This window comes from Pituophis catenifer, unplaced genomic scaffold (assembly GCF_029215685.1).
Source record: "Pituophis catenifer annectens isolate HBS135680 unplaced genomic scaffold, rPitCat1.0.hap2 SCAF_15, whole genome shotgun sequence".
Taxonomy (NCBI): Eukaryota; Metazoa; Chordata; class Lepidosauria; order Squamata; family Colubridae; genus Pituophis; species Pituophis catenifer.
Window position 1 is genome coordinate 6,027,616 of NW_027256895.1, and position 18,305 is coordinate 6,045,920.

Sequence of the window (18,305 nt, forward strand, 5' to 3'; positions counted from 1 at the left end):
AAAATAAAATCTGGGATAACCTATTCATTTATTTGTCATTCATATAGTGCCTAAATGTCATTTGGGGTATTCATTTGGAAGAATTCCTCTCTACTGTTGCCACATCATTCATATTTTCCAGAAACTAAACTTAAAGGACACCGGGTTATTTTGCTTGCTTTAAGACAATTGTGAAGACCCCCAACAAAATAAATATCCGAGTTCTGAAGTTCCTCAAAGTTCCAATTTATTAGAAATGTCATGTTGGCACATCTGGGAAAACCCGAATCTGAAAGCTTCCAGGTTTCCCCACCCAGCTAAGAGTTCACAGCCCTGCCCCACACTCACAAGTTCATCACATTGTCCAATCAACTCTTCACACTCAACTGGATACAATCTTCAGGCAGTCTCCATCAGATGCAGGCAAAAGTCCTTGAGTACGGAATGTTGTTATGACTAACTTTCTACTGCTCCAACAACAACCCCCTCCCAACTTCCCCAGCTAAAATATGTGGCAGAAGCAAAAAGAAGCAAAAAAAAATTGTCTTCCAAAACTGACACTTCCTTCTATAAGAAAAGTGTCATGCCCCTGCCGGGGTCTGAATCTGAAGGGGAAGAGGAACAGTTGACAGAGAGTGAGAGAGTGGATTTGTTGGCTGTGGAAGAAACTGGGGAAGTGCAAAGTCAGGCTGGGCAGAGCTGGGGAGAGGTAGAACAAGGGAGAGGGGGTTCAGATGAAGACCAAGGCCCACCCCTCCTCATCCTAGGCAGCGCAGGGAGGAATGGAGAAGAGAGCAACGTGGGTTGCATGGCTTACGAGGGAGGAAAGGGACCCGATCCTCTTTATAAGGCACAGCTGCTGATGGAGTTTAAAAAGAGAGGCAAATGGGAGAGGCGGTTGTCAGGAACAAACACTGAATTCATCTGGTGTTTATCTGAGTTCCTGGCATCCTCCCAACTGGTTTGATTTACTGCCGTGCTACTTCACTTCTGGAATTCCCTATTTTGCGTGCCCTGCCGGATTAAATACATTGTCTTGCCTTGTTGGATTTTTAGTTGAAAGTTTTCTGCTTACAATGTTTCGGACTGAAGTATTGTCAGCCAAAGACTATTACAGGTTGGTGGAAGAGATCTCTCCAGGCCAGAGAATTGATAGGGACATTGGGGGCACAGTTGGTGATAATAAAGGGACTCATATCGGTTCTCTGGCTGTGTTGCCTTTGTGTCATACCCTGGGTCATCACAAAAGGGCTCTACATCTTCTACGATTTGGGCTAAATTTCACTTTTAGTTTCCATGTAAAATCTCCTTCTTCTTGTGCCATACTTATCATCAGTTGTTGGCAATCATGTTGGCAATCCTATTTTTATCAACAGCCTCACGAAAAAGTGCTGCCGAGTTTTGTCCAAACTAGTCTCTTAGATTTTGAAGCCAATATGTTTTTCTTCTGCCTGGACCTCGTTTGCCTTTAATTTTTCCTTGGAGGATTAAGTGAAGTATGCTATATTTTTCTGGGTGTCACATCACATGTCCGCATGTAAAATGCATACTTCTCATTTATCAGATCAAATCATTCTTGATTATGGTAATAAGACAGGATACACTTTGAATAAATGATGAGGTAGCAGGAAGAATACATTTTGTTTCACTAAATTTTCTGTATCATTAAGTTAATAATATGATGATAAGTTGCAATAGAAATAGTTGGCTGGATAGAGAGTCAGATGGACAGAGAGTCAGCAGAAAAACTTTTTGAAGTAACATTATATGTACAGATTTTTAAAAAATCCAAAAATACTAAATTTCAAACAAACCTAACCAATCCAAAACTGATACCTTCTGATATTGTGTTAAATACATGTTTATTTCAAATCCCTTGGAATAAAAAGAGATAGAAACTCACAATCTTATACAGTACATTCAAAATAAGAAAGGGTTAGGTTAAATGAATGGTTGAAAATGTAGCAGCCTGAACACTTCTTTTGGAATGGATGCCCATAATAAATCTCAGTAAACATAATTTGTTGTTGTTGTTAGTAGTGAAGTCATGTCCGACCCATCACAACCCCATGGACATTGTTCCTCCAAGCCTTCCTGTCCTCTACCATTCTCTGGAGTCCATTTAAGCTCCCGCCGACTGCTTCAGTGACTCCATCCAGTCACCTCATTCTCTGCCGTCTCTTTCTTCTTTTGCCCTCAATCTTTCCCAGGATTAGGCTCTTCTCCAGTGAGTCCTTCCTTCTCATTAGGTGGCCAAAGTATTTGAGTTTCATCTTCAGGATCTGGCCCTCTAAAGAGCAGTCAGGGTTCATCTCCTCTAGGACTGGCTGGTTTAATCGCCTTGCAGTCCAAGGGACTCGCAGAAGTCTTCTCCAGCACCATAGCTCAAAGGCCTCAATTTTTTGGTGCTCAGCCTTCCTTATGGTCCAACTTTCACAGCCAGACATTGCAACTGGGAGAACCATAGCCTTGACTATACTCACTTTTGTTGGCAGGGTGATGTCTCTGCTTTTTAGTAAGCTATCTATATTTGCCATAGTTTTCCTCCCCAGGAGCAAGCGTCTTTTAATTTCTTGGCTGCAGTCCCCATTTGCGGTGATCTTGAAACCCAGGAAAATAAAATCTGTCATTGCCTCCATTTCTTCCCCGTCTAGGAGTAAACATAATAATCCTCCATAAAGGATTATTTGAAAGAAAATTTTGAAAGAAATAACTACTTCTATAGGTTTCTTCTAGGCAGCAATCAAATGTTCTATTTTTTTTTTGTCCGCAATTTTTCCTTGCAAGAAAGAACACATGGGGTACTAATTTCGCTTTATGAGTTGCTCCCTGTGGTTGAGGTCAGGCCTCAAAACAATGATGAAGCACTTTGGCAAGAATATGCATCCCAGTAATGCAGCACTGGAGGCCAAGATGGAGAAGACCTCCACAGCTACCATGGCTTTTCCTTTGGTGCTCAGATAGGCTGGAAAGAAGGAGATCCACACACTGCAAAAGGCCAACATGCTGAAGGTGATGAACTTGGCTTCATTAAAGCTGTCAGGTAATTTACGGGCAAGGAAAGCCACAATAAAGCTGGCGATGGCCAAGATACCCATGTAGCCCAAGACACAGTAGAAGAAGAAAGCTGACCCCTCATTGCATTGTAAAATCATTTCTTGGAGCTCTGAGTGCATGTCCAACTCAGGGAATGGAGGTGATGTTGACAACCAAAGAATACAAATACACACTTGGCAGAGAGAACAGGAAAAGACAGCCCAAAAAGCCAATCTTTTTCCCACCCATCTCCTCATCTGAGATCCTGGTTTAGTAGCCATGAAAGCCACAACCACAGTGATGGTTTTGGCCAATACACTAGAAATGGCCACTGAGAAGGTGATGCCAAAAGTTGGTTGTCGGAGAAGGCAGGACACTTTGCCAGGTTGACTGAGGAAGAGCAAAGAGGAAAGAAAACAGATCTGAAGAGAGACAAGCAGGGTGTAGGTGAGGGACCGGTTGTTGGCTTTGACAATAGGAGTATTCCTATGCTTCATAAAAGTTCCAAGTACCCAAGATGTCAAGAGGAAGAAACAAACAGAAGTTGAGGCTAAAGAATGTCCTAACGTTTCTTCAAAGGTTAGAAAAACGACCGGTTTCAGGATGCATCCTTTCTTTTCTTTATTTGGATAATGATCTTGTGAACATTCCAAACAATCATCCATATCTGGAAGAAAAGTCAAGACATTTTTCATTTATGTATTCCATAGCAATAGCCTAAGAGTCTTTTTTTTTTTTTTTGAGCTAAGGTTTTTTTTTTTTTTAAACATACATCAATATCATCAATATCATTGCATGGACAGTGTGGCTTCTGAGTGTCATTCATTTTGATACAAAACCCATATTACTACAAATAAAAGTTATTACATTGGTCAAACTTACATGGTCTAATGTTATTATACATACTTTTACATCAGCACATATTCCTTCCCTTTTCAATTATTCAATATTTGCTACATCCTTCTAATAGTCATAACATTATTCTTGGGCGAATCTGATAACATTCTTTTTCAAAATCTAATCTTAACCTCTAACATTCACTTTAAATGTGCTATGTAAAAATATGTATAACAATATTCCCCCGTTTCTAATTTCTTACTCTATTCTAATTCTCAGTAGAGCCAATCTTTCTTTCTTCTTCTTCTTTTTTTTTTTTAAGATTCTTTCTATCCATCGTCTCTCACCCGGTTCGAAGTTTCACTTCTTTTTTTTTAACTTAAAGATTTAAACTTAAGCTTTAACTTAAATCTTTAAGTTAAAAAAAGACCTTTATACTGATTCATTGACACAAATAGACATACACACCTGAGTATTTTTATTATCCTCCTCACCCTTTTGGCCTTTCTAAAATTCTGTTTGCCATTGCTGGCGGATGGGCAATTTTCTTAGGTTGCTTGAAAAAGGAAAGCAGGAAAAGCTGTTTAGAGTAAGTCCCATAAAACCAATATTTTCTGCAGGCCCAGCTGGCAGTCGAGGGGTGCCTGAGAGAGAGGCTTGAATGCTTAAACAAACCCGACCGATGCCAGAGTAACACCCAATTTCAAGGGGGATTACCCTGCCGCAGGAGCAGTTCATGGCAGGGTCTGGAAGTGACAGCAGCTGTCAGACACAAAAGAGTCTTTCTTTTCTAATGGACCAAGCTGGGATGATTGACAGGTCTTTTATACCAGGTTTTGCAAGACATGCTTGAGCATGACATTCAGTATATACAATGAGTGTAGTTCATTAGAAGCTTGCTAATAAGGCCAACTTTCAATCACACCATTCCAGTCAAAATAACAAAGATCACACTATTTGACAGACATGAATTCATACTTTTGCATCAGCAGATCGTGTTTCACTTTATAGCAATAGCACTTAGAGTGATATACCACTTCACAGTGCTTTACAGCCCTTTCTAAGTCGTTCACAGAGTCAGCCTATTGCCCCCCCAACAATCTGGGTTTTCTATTCAGAATGATGGAAGGTTAAGGCAACTTGATTCAGTCAGGATCGAACTCCTGGCAGTGAGCAGAGTTAGCCCGCAATACTTCATTCTAACCACTGCATCACCACAGCGCCTAGCCATAATTTGGTTGGTGGCCAACTATTATTCTACTTTGAGTTCTTTCCACATGGTACCAGTTGGATCATGTTTCTATGAAAATGCATTTTTTCCTACCCCCCCCCAAGTTTTTTATTTTATATTATTTATACATATCAATGTGTGAATAGTGTGATACCTGGGTATCACAAATAGACATAATATTATTATTCATAGTTATTACATTTCATTTTCATTGTTTCATATTGTTTAAACATACCTAATACTGCCGCCCTTCAATTTCTAGACCTCCCCCTTATTTTTTTTTTTTTAAATTTGATTTATATGCCGCCCTTCTCCGGAGACTCAGGGCGGCTTACAATGCGTTAAGCAATAGCCTTCGTACTTTTGTATATTTATACAAAGTCAGTTTATTGCCCCCACAAACTGGGTCCTCATTTAACCTACCTTAGAAAGGATGGAAGGCTGAGTCAACCTTGAGCCTGGTGAGATTCGAACTTACAGTAATTTCAGACAGCTGATGTTAATCACAATGCTTTTAGTCTGCTGAGCCACCAGACCCTTTTATTATTACATATATCTTGTTATATTAATATATATATCTTGTTATATTAATATATATATATATATAATGTATATAAAATGTCTGTCAGGCCTGAAAGCGATGAATAGAGATTTCATCCCACCATGGCCATTTTAACATCTTTCAACATAGGAAAAAACCCTGATTGCAAAAATATCGCACATTTATACCTATGAATTAAAAGAAATACATATTTGACCTCTACAGGGAGGAGTCATAAAATATGGGTGTGTCTGGCTGAAGAGGTCCAAGAAGGCCGAAATAGTGCTATCCCAGTCTCCCATAAGTCTCAGAAGAAACAACATAAAATGTCTGTCAGGCCTGAAAGCGATGAATAGAGATTTCATCCCACCATGGCCATTTTAACATCTTTCAACATAGGAAAAAACCCTGATTGCAAAAATATCGCATATATATATATATATATATATATATATATATATATATATATATATATATACTATTATTCCCCTCTTATTTCTATCCCTATTTTAACTTTTCCCCCATGTCCCCGTAATATTCAAAGACTTTTCTTTTCTATCTTCCATCTTTCACCTGCTTTCTTATTCGTATTTCCCTTATTTAACTCTTCACATCTATTTATATTAAAGTTTCATCCTTCATTCTTTCATTGTTCAGTGTTTCGATGTACACTTCTAGTACCAATCACAATCATCTTAACATATAGAAGAAATCTATTCGTGTTCTTTCCAATCAACCAAACTGTGTGATTCTACTATTACTACACATGTTTACATTAAAATATATTCTTTCATTATCTATTCTCCCATTGTTTAATTTTATCATTTCACTGCTAATCATAATATTTTTTGTATGCTTAATAATAATACCATCATTCATTTTTCCTTAATTTTATCATTAAAACTATCACTACTCTGTGACGTATTGCTTTGTCACATATATATACAGTATCTATCTATCTATCTATCTATCTATCTATCTATCTATCTATCTATCTATCCATCCATCCATCCATCCTTCCATCCATCCATCCATCCATCCATCCATCCATCCATCCATCCACATCCATCCATCCATCTATCTATCTATCTATCTATCTATCTATCTATCTATCTATCTATCTATCTATCTTACCTACTCTGTACTGTACTCTACTCTGTGATGTATTGCTTTGTCACAAATATATATACAGTATCTATCTATCTATCATCTATCATCTATCATCTATCCATCCATCCATCCATCCATCCATCCATCCATCATCAACTCACAAAGCATCCCTGGCCTGCTCTCGAGTTGTCATAGGCCAGGGGGGATGGGAAACCGGCGAAATGGCACAGCAGCCAAAGACAGATGCACATTCCCCACTTATCTCTCTCAAGGCTGTATCCCATGGTCACCTACAGCAGCTGGAGGGGAGCGACCTCTACAACCCACAAAATTGCTCCATTGGTGAATGTGATTGATAACACACCCTGAGGGAGGGGGGGACAGGGTCATAATTGGAGCGTGAATTACATAGGGTAAGAGCTGGCTTCACTTGGGAACATGCCAACATGAAGCTCCTAATAAATAACTGGATTTCTTTTGAAGCTTGGCTTGAGGCTCATGATTTAATTAGGGCATCTGTTGGAACCCTGACATCATCTCTATCTATCTATCTATCTATCTATCTATCTATCTATCTATCTATCTACCTATTTTCTATCTATCTATCATCTATCTATCTATCTATCTATCTATCTATCTATCTATCTATCTATCTATCTATCCCCAGCAGAATAATAGTTACAGGTTTCCCATAAACAAATTTGGGAATCAGCTAAAAATATTCCCCATAAAAAATTGGTAAAACTTTTAATTATACAAATACACATACAGGACATTACATTTCTTTGAAGCATATATAATGAATGGCTAATTAATGAAAAATTAATGATGTAATTTCCCCCAAAATATTATGAAAATACCAGCTAGATTTGAAATCTTGGCTTCTGGGCACGGAACACAATCATAACAACAGAATACTTTCCCTTCAGCCCTTTTCTTCCAGTAACCTGGGGAGCAGGCATCATTACAGAGAGAAACAGGCAGAACCTTGGGACATAGACATAGATATGAAAGAATATAGATTAGACAATGGAAATGATCTAAATTGGATTATATGAATGACCTTTGACATTATTAGTATCTGGGGGAAGGGTTGTAGAAATTCCTGAAATCATAGGGACAAGAACAACAAGCAGACAAGATTGAAACTCTGAATAATTATCGTATTTTTAACAACTACCATATTTTTCGGAGTATAAGACGCACCCTTTTCCCCCTTAAAAGGGAGTGAAAATTTAGGTGCATCTTATACACCACACACCCATTGGCCTCTGCCTCCCAGCAGTTACCTCCTTGCAGCAAGCAGCAAGAAGAAACAGCTCGTTTCAGCTTCAGCACAGCCTAATTAGCACAAGTTGATTGGATCGGCCTCCCGACTCTCAGCTGTTTTGCTCTCAGCTGTTTTGCGCAGGGCTCTGCCGCTTGCTGCAAGGAGGTAAATTGCTCTAGCAGATTTTTTTTTCAGCTATGCTGAAAACGAAAATAAAAATAAAGCAGGGTGTTTGCTGTTTGCTGCAATGAGGCAAAATTGCTGGGGGACAGAGGCAGAGGCAGATTTCTTTTTCTTGTTTTCCTCACCAAAAAAGGTAGGTGCGTCTTATAGTCCAGTGCATCTTATACTCCAAAAAATACGGTACTTCTAATATAAATGAAAGGTCACCTGGTGAAATAAAATATAGTGATTTCTTTCTTTCCTTCCTTCCTTCCTTCCTTCCTTCCTTCCTTCCTTCCTTCCTTCCTTCCTTCCTTTTTCTTTTTTCTTTTTTCTTTCTCTTTCTGACACAGTGTTTAATAGCTCATAAATATCTTTTATTTACAGACAACAGATTTTGATTTATGTGAATAGACTGAATATTCACTCTTGAAAATTAATGCAGTTAGTAACAATGCATACACAATTGCAAGAATTGCATTCATTTAAGCCTATATAATACAATGGTGAAAAAAATTGGGGGGGGAGATGAAATATTTGTAGGCATGAAAAATAAATATATCAGCAGAATATATTCCCTTTAGCCTTTCTTCTCACTTCCCTGTCTTCCATTCCCCCTCTCTTTCTCTCCTATCTATCTATCTATCTATCTATCTATCTATCTATCTATCTATCTATCGACAGTTAGAACAATTAATCAGTGGAACAACTTGCCTCCAGAAGTTGGAAATGCTCCAACACTGCAAGTTTTTAAGAAGATGTTGAATAACCATTTGTCTGAAGTGGTGTAGGGTTTCCTGCCTGGGTAGGGGGTTGGACTAGAAGACCTCCGAGGTCCCTTCCAACTCAGTTATTCTATTCTATTCTATTCTATTCTATTCTATTCTATTCTATTCTATTCTATTCTATTCTATTCTATCATCTATCCATCCATCCATCCATCATCTATCTATCTATCATCATCTATCTATCATCTATTTACCATCATCATCATCATCTGCAGCATTTTCTCTAGACCATTGCAGAAATTCAGGCCCTAATTATGTTTGAAAAAGATGATGGGAGACCTATGCTGAAAATAATAAAACTTCATGAGAACATTTTATGAGGGGATGTGTTCCTTTGTCCATGAACACATTTTCATACCTGGTTAAAACCAGGGTGCCAAAGGATTGTGTTCTCAATGATAACTTCTTTTCCTTTTGGAGCCTTAGGGTGTAACTTTCCAATTTTAACTCTCTTAAAAGATCTGTTTGGGAAAGTGATCATGTTGATGATGTCAAAGCCACCTGGGCCTTCTCTTCTGTCTTTAAAGAAGATTCTTTCTCCAGCTGAGTTGTTAAAAGAAATCTGTTGAAGAAACTCGTGGAGCTACTTGAAGGAGGATAGGAAAAAGGGATTCAAAAAGAAAACAATGCACCATTCCCAGGAAATCAAACAATATTTCTTGGTTTGAAGAAGGAATGTCCACCCACAAAGAATGATTAATAACTGAGATATGGAACTCACTTTTGTTTTATTAATTAATTATGGCAAGTCCTTTAGAGCCCAAAAAACTCAGCATTTGTTCTGGTACTTAATCATAAATCTGGAAATCAACATCACTTCATAGAAATATCTCACATTAAAGGTAAAGGTAAAGGTTCCCCTTGCACATATGTGCTAGTCATTCCCAACTCTAGGGGGCAGTGTTCATCTCCATCTCAAAGCCAGAGAGCCAGCGCTGTCCGAAGACGTCTCTGTGATCATGTGGCCGGCATGACTAAATGCCAAAGGTGCACGGAACGCTGTTACCTTCCCACCAAAGGTGGTCCCTATTTTTCTACTTGCATTTTTTATGTGCTTTCGAACTGCTAGGTTGGCAGAAGCTGGGACAAGTAACGGGAGTTCACCCCATTACGCAGCACTAGGGATTCGAACCGCTGAATTGCCGACCTTTCGAACGGCAAGCTCAGCATCTTAGACACTGAGCTACCACGTCCCTTATAGAAATATTATTTATTTATTTATTTATTTATTTATTTATTTATTTATTTATTTATTTATTTATAATTTAATTTATATATAATACACCTCTATTACCAAAGATAGTATGATAAGCCCTAGGTCTCCCATCTAACCTGTCTTGAATAAATTGCAAAAAGCTAATAAAAGTGAAATGTCCACATTTCAGAAAAGTTTTTTTTTGGGGGGGAGGGGCATAAAAAAAGATGCAATGCAGACACAATGCGATTGAATCCTTTATTTTTACAGATTAACAGAGTTGGAAGGGACCTTGTAGGTCATCTAGTCCACCCCCACACCCACACCCAAGCAGGAGACCCTACACTATTTCTAATAGATGGCAGTCCAGTCTCTTCTTGAAAGCCTCCAGTGAGGAAACTCCTACAACTTCTGTTCCATGGGTTGATTGTTCTCACTGTCAGAAAATGTCTCCTTATTTCCAAGTTGAATCTCTCCTTGAACAGTTTCCATCCATTATTCCTTGTCTGGCCCTTGGGTGCCTTGGAAAATAGCTTGACCCCCTTCTCTCTGTGACAGCACCCCATATATTGGAACACTGCTATCATGTCTCCCTGGTCCTTCTCTTCTCTTCTCACTAGACTAGCTTGATCCTTTGTGGAACCAAGCTGGATAAATTTACAAGACAGGCCAATTCATTGTGGAGATGAAATAGTTATTTATGGAATGAACATTGATACATCAATTCCATTGACTAGGCTGAAATTGACAAAGACATGATGTTTGCTGTTGTTGTTTTAGAACATAGAGTGACTTCTGACACTAATACTTTTGTTGCCTCTCTATGGTTGGCCATAGGAGAGGGTAAATAAGCTATGATGACTGAAATACAAGATAGGTATAGATAATACAAGATTACCTGCCAAGGTTGCAGATCCAGAAATTCAACTCTTTGAATCTCTCTTGCTTGGGTTCTTGATCTCACTGCCTCATGCAAAGAATGTGCCACTGCATAAACAGCATTGTAGATACTGTAGCTTTGGCCAGTCATCTGCAACTCAAAGAGAGGAGCAGGCAGATTCTCCAAATTCTCTTCCCCATTGCAAGGTCCACTGAGAGTTGAAGGTAAGTTTGCCTTTGAAAATATACAGTCAAATAATTGTTGCCAAACCTCTTGAAGAAATCCATCTTTGTGGGTTGAAGGTTTGATGACTTGAAGAAACTCTGTGAAGCCTGGAACGTCTCTTGAATGCACTGTAAAGGAAAGAGCCCCATGGAACAACTGGAGATCCCAACTCTTTTGAAATCCTGTCAATATGAAATCAATCGGGTTCATCAGGATCCAAACCTTCCTAAACAATGCGCTCTCTTTATTTTCAGGATCGTGTAGAACCATGACAGTTCTGAGCCACACTATTGTGAGTGAGTCTCCATAAACAAGAAAAACGCTTGCTTTCTGATCTATCAATTTATTAGAAGTGATTGTGATTGAAACAAATAATTCCGGGAAGTTTTCCAAGTTGATATGTTCTGGAATTTTTTGTATGAAAGCTACACAGATCCTGTTCTGTAAAAGCAACAGCTGCATTTTCCGCAAAAAATGGTCTCCCTTAGTTTCAAAAGTAAAGACTCCGATCCACGTCCATCCAAAATGGAGGAAAAGTTGTATAACTCCCATGTATTGATAGTTCTCATTTGGGACCATGCAGTAAAGTGAAGATAACTTAGTAGACTGAAAATGTTCTTGGTCAAAAGAGCCATAGGTCAACTAAAAGAAAAGGAAGAAAAAAAAGAAGAAAAAGAAAGGAAGGAAGGAAAGAAGGAAGGAAGGAAGGAAGGAAGGAAGGAAGGAAGGAAGGAAGGAAGGAAGGAAGGAAGGAAAAGAAAGAAAAGGGAAGGGAAGGGAAGGGAAGGGAAGGGAAGGGAAGGGAAGGGAAGGGAAGGGAAGGGAAGGAAAGTTTACTTAGTTTACTTTACTTTACTTTATTGTCATTGCACCTTGTGCTACAAAATTAAATGCCATCTTCAGTGTACATTATAATTATAAAAATAAAACACAAACAAACATCCTTCACATTCTATACAATTGAATTGAAAACTGATATTGCATTAATATTGGACTATACAGTAGAATTCAATCTAGTTACTGCCCTGGGATAGAAGCTGTTTTTCAGCCTATTTGTCCTTATTTTTATTATCTGGTACCGGCAGCCAGATGGTAATAGGTCAAAAAAAAAAAGGTGCCCAGGATGAGATGGATTTTAAGAATGTTTTGAATGTTCTTAAGGCAGTGGGAACTATAAAGCTCTTCCAAAGAGGGGAGAGGGCAACCAATAATCCTCTGGGAAAGGAAAGGAAAGGAAAGGAAAGGAAAGGAAAGGAAAGGAAAGGAAAGGAAAGGAAAGGAAAGGAAAGGAAAGGAAAGGAAAGTTATTATTGATTAGAATCAAAGGAAGAGCTTCAGAAAGCACATCCTCATGAACAGCTGGAAATCTTCTCACTACCCCAGTATGTGAACTCTATCCAGGCTACAAATTATTAAGAGCTAGACTTACTGGATAATATTCTGCCCAACTCTGCAGTAGATAGAGTAAAATACTTAAGAATGAAAGACTATGCATGGGATTTTTGAAGAAAAGAAAGAGTCAAGCATATCCTCTTTTACTGCAGTTATTATAGTGATCTCCCAAAGTACCACATAGCCCCCAATCCTTCAATCATTTCCAGGCAAACCGAGTTATCATTATCAGACACAAACTGAGACGAAAAGCGAGTTAATCACTTAATGTTAATCACTTAATGTTAATCACTTAATGTTTGGGTGGTGATTACACCACAAAGTTACTTGCGTGCATCAAATAAGTTTCAATTTGTTGTGTAATATTTGTTTTAGATTTTCCGATCTATCATCATAATAAGAGATTTCAATTTTATTGACAATGGAACAATGGAAAAACTGCAGTTCCATAGAAACATGATCAAACTGGTAGCCAATAGGGAAAAAAACTTGAGAGGGACTCATAAAATATTATTTTCAAAAATATGGAATGTATAAAAACATGCCTTGACTTTTCTTTCAGATATGGATGACTGTTTTCAATGTCCAGAAGATCACTATCCAAATAAAGAAAAGAAAGGCTGTATCTTGAAAGTGGTAGTTTTTCTAACTTTCGAAGAACCCTTAGGAATTAGCTTGGTCTCAGCAGCTCTTTGTTTCTTCTTCTTGACATCTTCGATACTTGGAACATTTATTAAGCACAGGGATACTCCCATTGTCAAAGCCAACAACCGGTTCCTCAGCTACATCCTTCTTGTCTCTCTTCTGCTCTGTTTTCTCTCCTCTTTGCTCTTCCTCAGCCAACCTGGCAAAGTGACCTGCCTTCTCCGACAATCAGTGTTTGGCGTCACTTTTTCCGTGGCCATTTCTAGTGTCCTGGCCAAAACCATCATAGTAGTTGCTGCTTTCATGGCCACTAAACCAGGATCTCAGATGAGGAGATGGGTGGGGAAAAGATTGGCCTTTTCTATTGTCCTTTCCTGCTCTCTCTTACAAGTATGTGTTTGTATACTTTGGTTGTCAACATCACCTCCATTCCCTGAGTTGGACATGCACTCAGAGCTCCAAGAAATGATTTTACAGTGCAATGAGGGGTCAGCTTTCTTCTTCTACTGTGTCTTGGGCTACATGGGTATCTTGGCCATTGCTGGCTTTATTGTGGCTTTTCTTGCCCGTAAATTACCTGACAGATTTAATGAAGCCAAGTTCATCACCTTCAGCATGTTGGCCTTCTGCAGTGTATGGATCTCCTTCTTTCCAGCCTATCTGAGCACAAAAGGAAAAGCCATGGTAGCTGTGGAGGTCTTCTCCATCTTGTCCTCCAGTACTGCATTACTGGGATGCATATTCTTGCCAAAATGTTACATCATTATTTTCCGACCTGAGCTAAACCACAAAGAGCAAGTCATAAAGAGGAATTAAAACTTGGTGTAATTTCTTGAATGACAAACTGCTGACAGAAAAGTGTAGAAAAACGGGCAACATATAATTTTATTTCTGTCGATATTGAGAATTATTATGATTATTAAGAGTTGAGCAGTGTGGTAGCCCAGCAGTGGATCTTCGCGTCACAATCAGGAGGCTGTGAGTTCAATCCTAGGTAATGGCAGATATTTCTCTCTCTGGGCACAATGAGTAATTGTCTGCTGTGAACTCCATGTAGGCATCAGGAAGGGCATCTGGTTAATAAACATTCAGCTCCATTCAGTTGCCCCGACTCCATTTCAGTGCAAGGGATTACAGGGTCATTAAAATAATTATTAAGATTTATTATGGTCACTCATTCCAACAGCAGTGCTCATGCTCATTTTCAGTAATTTCCCAAAATTCTTTTGCCTAACCCCTTTTCCAATGGAAACAAGGCTATGAGCATGTAACTTTCTTGGTTAATCTTAGAATAACTGGAAATATTAACTCAAAAGATGTCCAAAGTTTGCAGCTGCCAGTTATGTGGTTTTTATATTTTCAATTCTTAAAATCACTTGATAAATGTAGTAAAAGGTTAATCATATTTTATGAGCATGTATTTAAAATGGTATCATGTGGTATCAGTTTTTTTTATTTATTTGATTTATATGCCGCCCTTCTCCGGAGAATCAGGGTGGCTTACAATGCGTTAAGCAATAGCCTTCATACTTTTGTATTTTTATACAAAGTCAGCTTATTGCCCCCACAAACTGGGTCCTCAATTTACCTACCTTAGAAAAGATGGAAGGCTGAGTCAACCTTGAGCCTGGGGAGATTCGAACTTGAAGTAATTGCAGGCAGCTGAATGTTAATAACAGGCTATTAGTCTGCTGCGCCATCAGGCTCCTCTTTTGGATTGGTTAGGGTTTTTTGAAATGAGAAAATCATAGAGTTTCTGAAATATAAATGTATTTTTAAAAATGTTTAATACCTGGTCATAACTATTCATTTTGTATCCATCATTCCATTTCCACTGTAACCTTTTATTAGATTTTAATAATGTGAAAAAAATAGTGAAAAGAAATGTACCCAAATGTAAATCCGACCTGTTGGAAACGCAAAAAAGCACAGGGAACTTTTTACCATGCTTGGTGGCTCTGCCCAGAAATTAAGAAATATTGGAACAAGATAAAAACATGGATAGTAGAAATAACAGATTACGAAATTGTATTAGAACCCGAAATTTTTTTATTAGGCATGATAAAAAAGAACATTAGAAATGATATAAAATATTTAATACTTCACATAATTACGGCGGCTAGATTAGCGGTAGCACAACTTTGGAAAATAGATCGATTGCCAACCGACCAGGAGCTAATACAAAAGATATACACATGCGCAGAAATGGACAAATTAACTTTAGAGTTACAGGACAAGGAGGACTCAAAATATTTTACAATATGGAATAGATGGTACCAGTAGATAAATCAGAGGAGGGGAAATGGGTAGAGATGAAATTTAGAAGAAATTAATATAATTAAAAACTGTCAGAAGGATAGAAAATGAAATATGTCACTGTATGTTTGTATATATGTATGTATATATAATAATAGAAATTAGTTAGTAGGTAAAGTTGTGTACTGTATATGTAAATTTGTTTCTTGACTAAGAGAAACTTGTATGTTTTAAATGTTTTTAAGAATGAATAAAGTTTTGTTTAAAAAAAAAGAAATGTATTCTTCCTTCTCCACATGCTTTATTAGTATATGCTAGTCAATTGCTTTATGTAAATGCTAGTCAATTACCATCATAAAGAATTATTTGCTTTACTCCTTTTTTAATTCAGCTTTTATAGTTTTTAATTCTTTAAAATCATCATTATATACCATGTTTCCCTGAAAATAAGACCTCCCTGGATAATAAGCCCAATCAGGCTTTTGAGTGAATGCATTAAAATAAGACCCCCAATAAATAATCCCTCCCTGAAAATAAGCCCTCCCCAATTCCATTGACTTTCTTGTTTTTTCTTTTGAAGACGTTTTCAAAAGAAAAAAGGAAGAAAGAAAGAAAGTCCAGTTGCCTCATGAAAAAACACCTTTGGGACAACCATGACATGAATGACTGAGACTATCTACAGACTTATTTGACTGTCTGTGGTGGCCAGAGGGGGATATAGTTCTTTATTATCTTCTATGTTGTGTTTTATTGACGATAAGTTGCCTAGATTCACTGTGAGCAACTAGGCGGTATAAATTTTCTACATAAATAAATAAGGAAACTGTAAATATTGGACATGATTTGATTCAGTATCTCTAAACTCCTAACACAAGAACTGGATTCTCAATGTCTTGCTATCTTGGGGTGTTGAAAGACAGAAGTTGTTTAATTAAAGAATATTGGAGAATGATTGCAAATGTAGCAGCATGAGCAGTTCTTTTTAAATTGGCAACTATAATAAATCTTAGTGTTTGGGATACTCCTCCATCAATCCTCTATTGTCAGAATTAAGGACTTCTATATGTCTCCTATGGATAGCAAACATCCTTCTGTCTTTTTTCTTGTGAGCAACTTCTCAAAGGCAGAAATATTACATGATGTGCTAATTCCTCTTTATCAGTTGTTCCCTGTGGTTGAGGTCAGGTCTGAGAACAATGATGTAGCACTTTGGCAAGAATATGCATCCCAATAATGCAGCGCTGGAGGACAAGATGGAGAAGATCTCCACAGCTACCATGGCTTTGCCTTTTGTGCTCAGATAGGCTGGAAAGAAGGAGATCCACACACAGCAAAAGGCCAACATGCTGAAGGTGATGAACTTGGCTTCATTAAAGCTGTCAGGTAATTTACGGGCAAGAAAAACCACAATAAAGCTGGCAATGGCCAAGATACCCATGTAGCCCAAGACACAGTAGAAGAAGAAAGCTGACCCCTCATTGCACTGTAGAATCATTTCTTGGATCTCTGAATGCATGTCCAACTCAGGGAAGGGGGGAAATATTGACAACCAAAGAATACAGATACACACTTGCAAGAGAGAGCAAGAAAGGACAATAGAAAAAGCCAATTTTTTCCCCACCCACTTCCTCATCTGAGATCCTGGTTTAGTGGCCATGAAAGCCACAACCACAGTGATCGTTTTGGCCAGTACACTAGAAATGGCCACTGAGAAGGTGATGCCAAACATTGATTGTCGGAGAAGGCAGGTCACTTTGCCAGGTTGACTGAGGAAGAGCAAAGAGGAGAGAAAACAGAGCAGAAGAGAGACAAGGATGGTGTAGGTGAGAGACCGGTTGTTGGCTTTGACAATGGGAGTATCCCTGTGCATAATAAAAGTTCCAAGTACCCAAGAAGTCAAGAAGAAGAAACCAAGAGCTGCTGAGGATAAACCAATTCCTAAGGTTTCTTCCAAAGTTAGAAAGACCAGCAATTTCAAGATACAGCCTTTCTTTTCTTTATTTGGATAATGATCTTCTGAACATTCAAAACAGTCATCCATATCTGAAAGAAAAGGCAAGGCAAGTGTTTATACATTTCATATTTTAGAAACATTTTCAAATTTCTTAAAATTTAGAGCATTTTGACTTTTCCTGTTTTTCAAAAATCACAAAGAAGAAATCTGAGGGGGGATATAAGGGTTTAGCTCTTATGGGAAAACTTTATATTCAGAACAAAAGATTGTGATTCACAAGTATAGAAATGAATATTTCTATACTTGTGAATATTTGTTTACACTAAAGTAGTGTATTATAGTTTGCTTAAGTCTATTCAATGAAAATTTGCTGGAATGCCTAACCTACCCTTTTCATTTGAAATCTTCCCTTCTGGGCAAGGAACACAGTTGTAGCAACAGAATTGCTTTCCTTCCAATCCTTTCTTCCAGTATCCAGGGTAGCAAGGGTCATTACATTGAGAAAAGGGAATAACCTGGTGATAAATATAAATGATTTTGTAAGGGGAAATTTTTAAGCAATTTATAATGTTCTCATTCATGGTAGAAAGAAGAATATTTGAATTCCTGACTTCTGGCTGATATCGCAGCAATATTGGACATGAGAAGGGGGTCTCCGAGCTCCCACACCAAGTTCTCCACATTAAAGGGCTCTGAAAGGAGAGAAAGCCACCCTGGAGGGGTGGTGAAGTAAAGAGGGGCACCCTGCAGGTCGCAGAGAGTCGCAATCTCTCCTGTTGAGAGCACCATCTACTGACAAAGGAA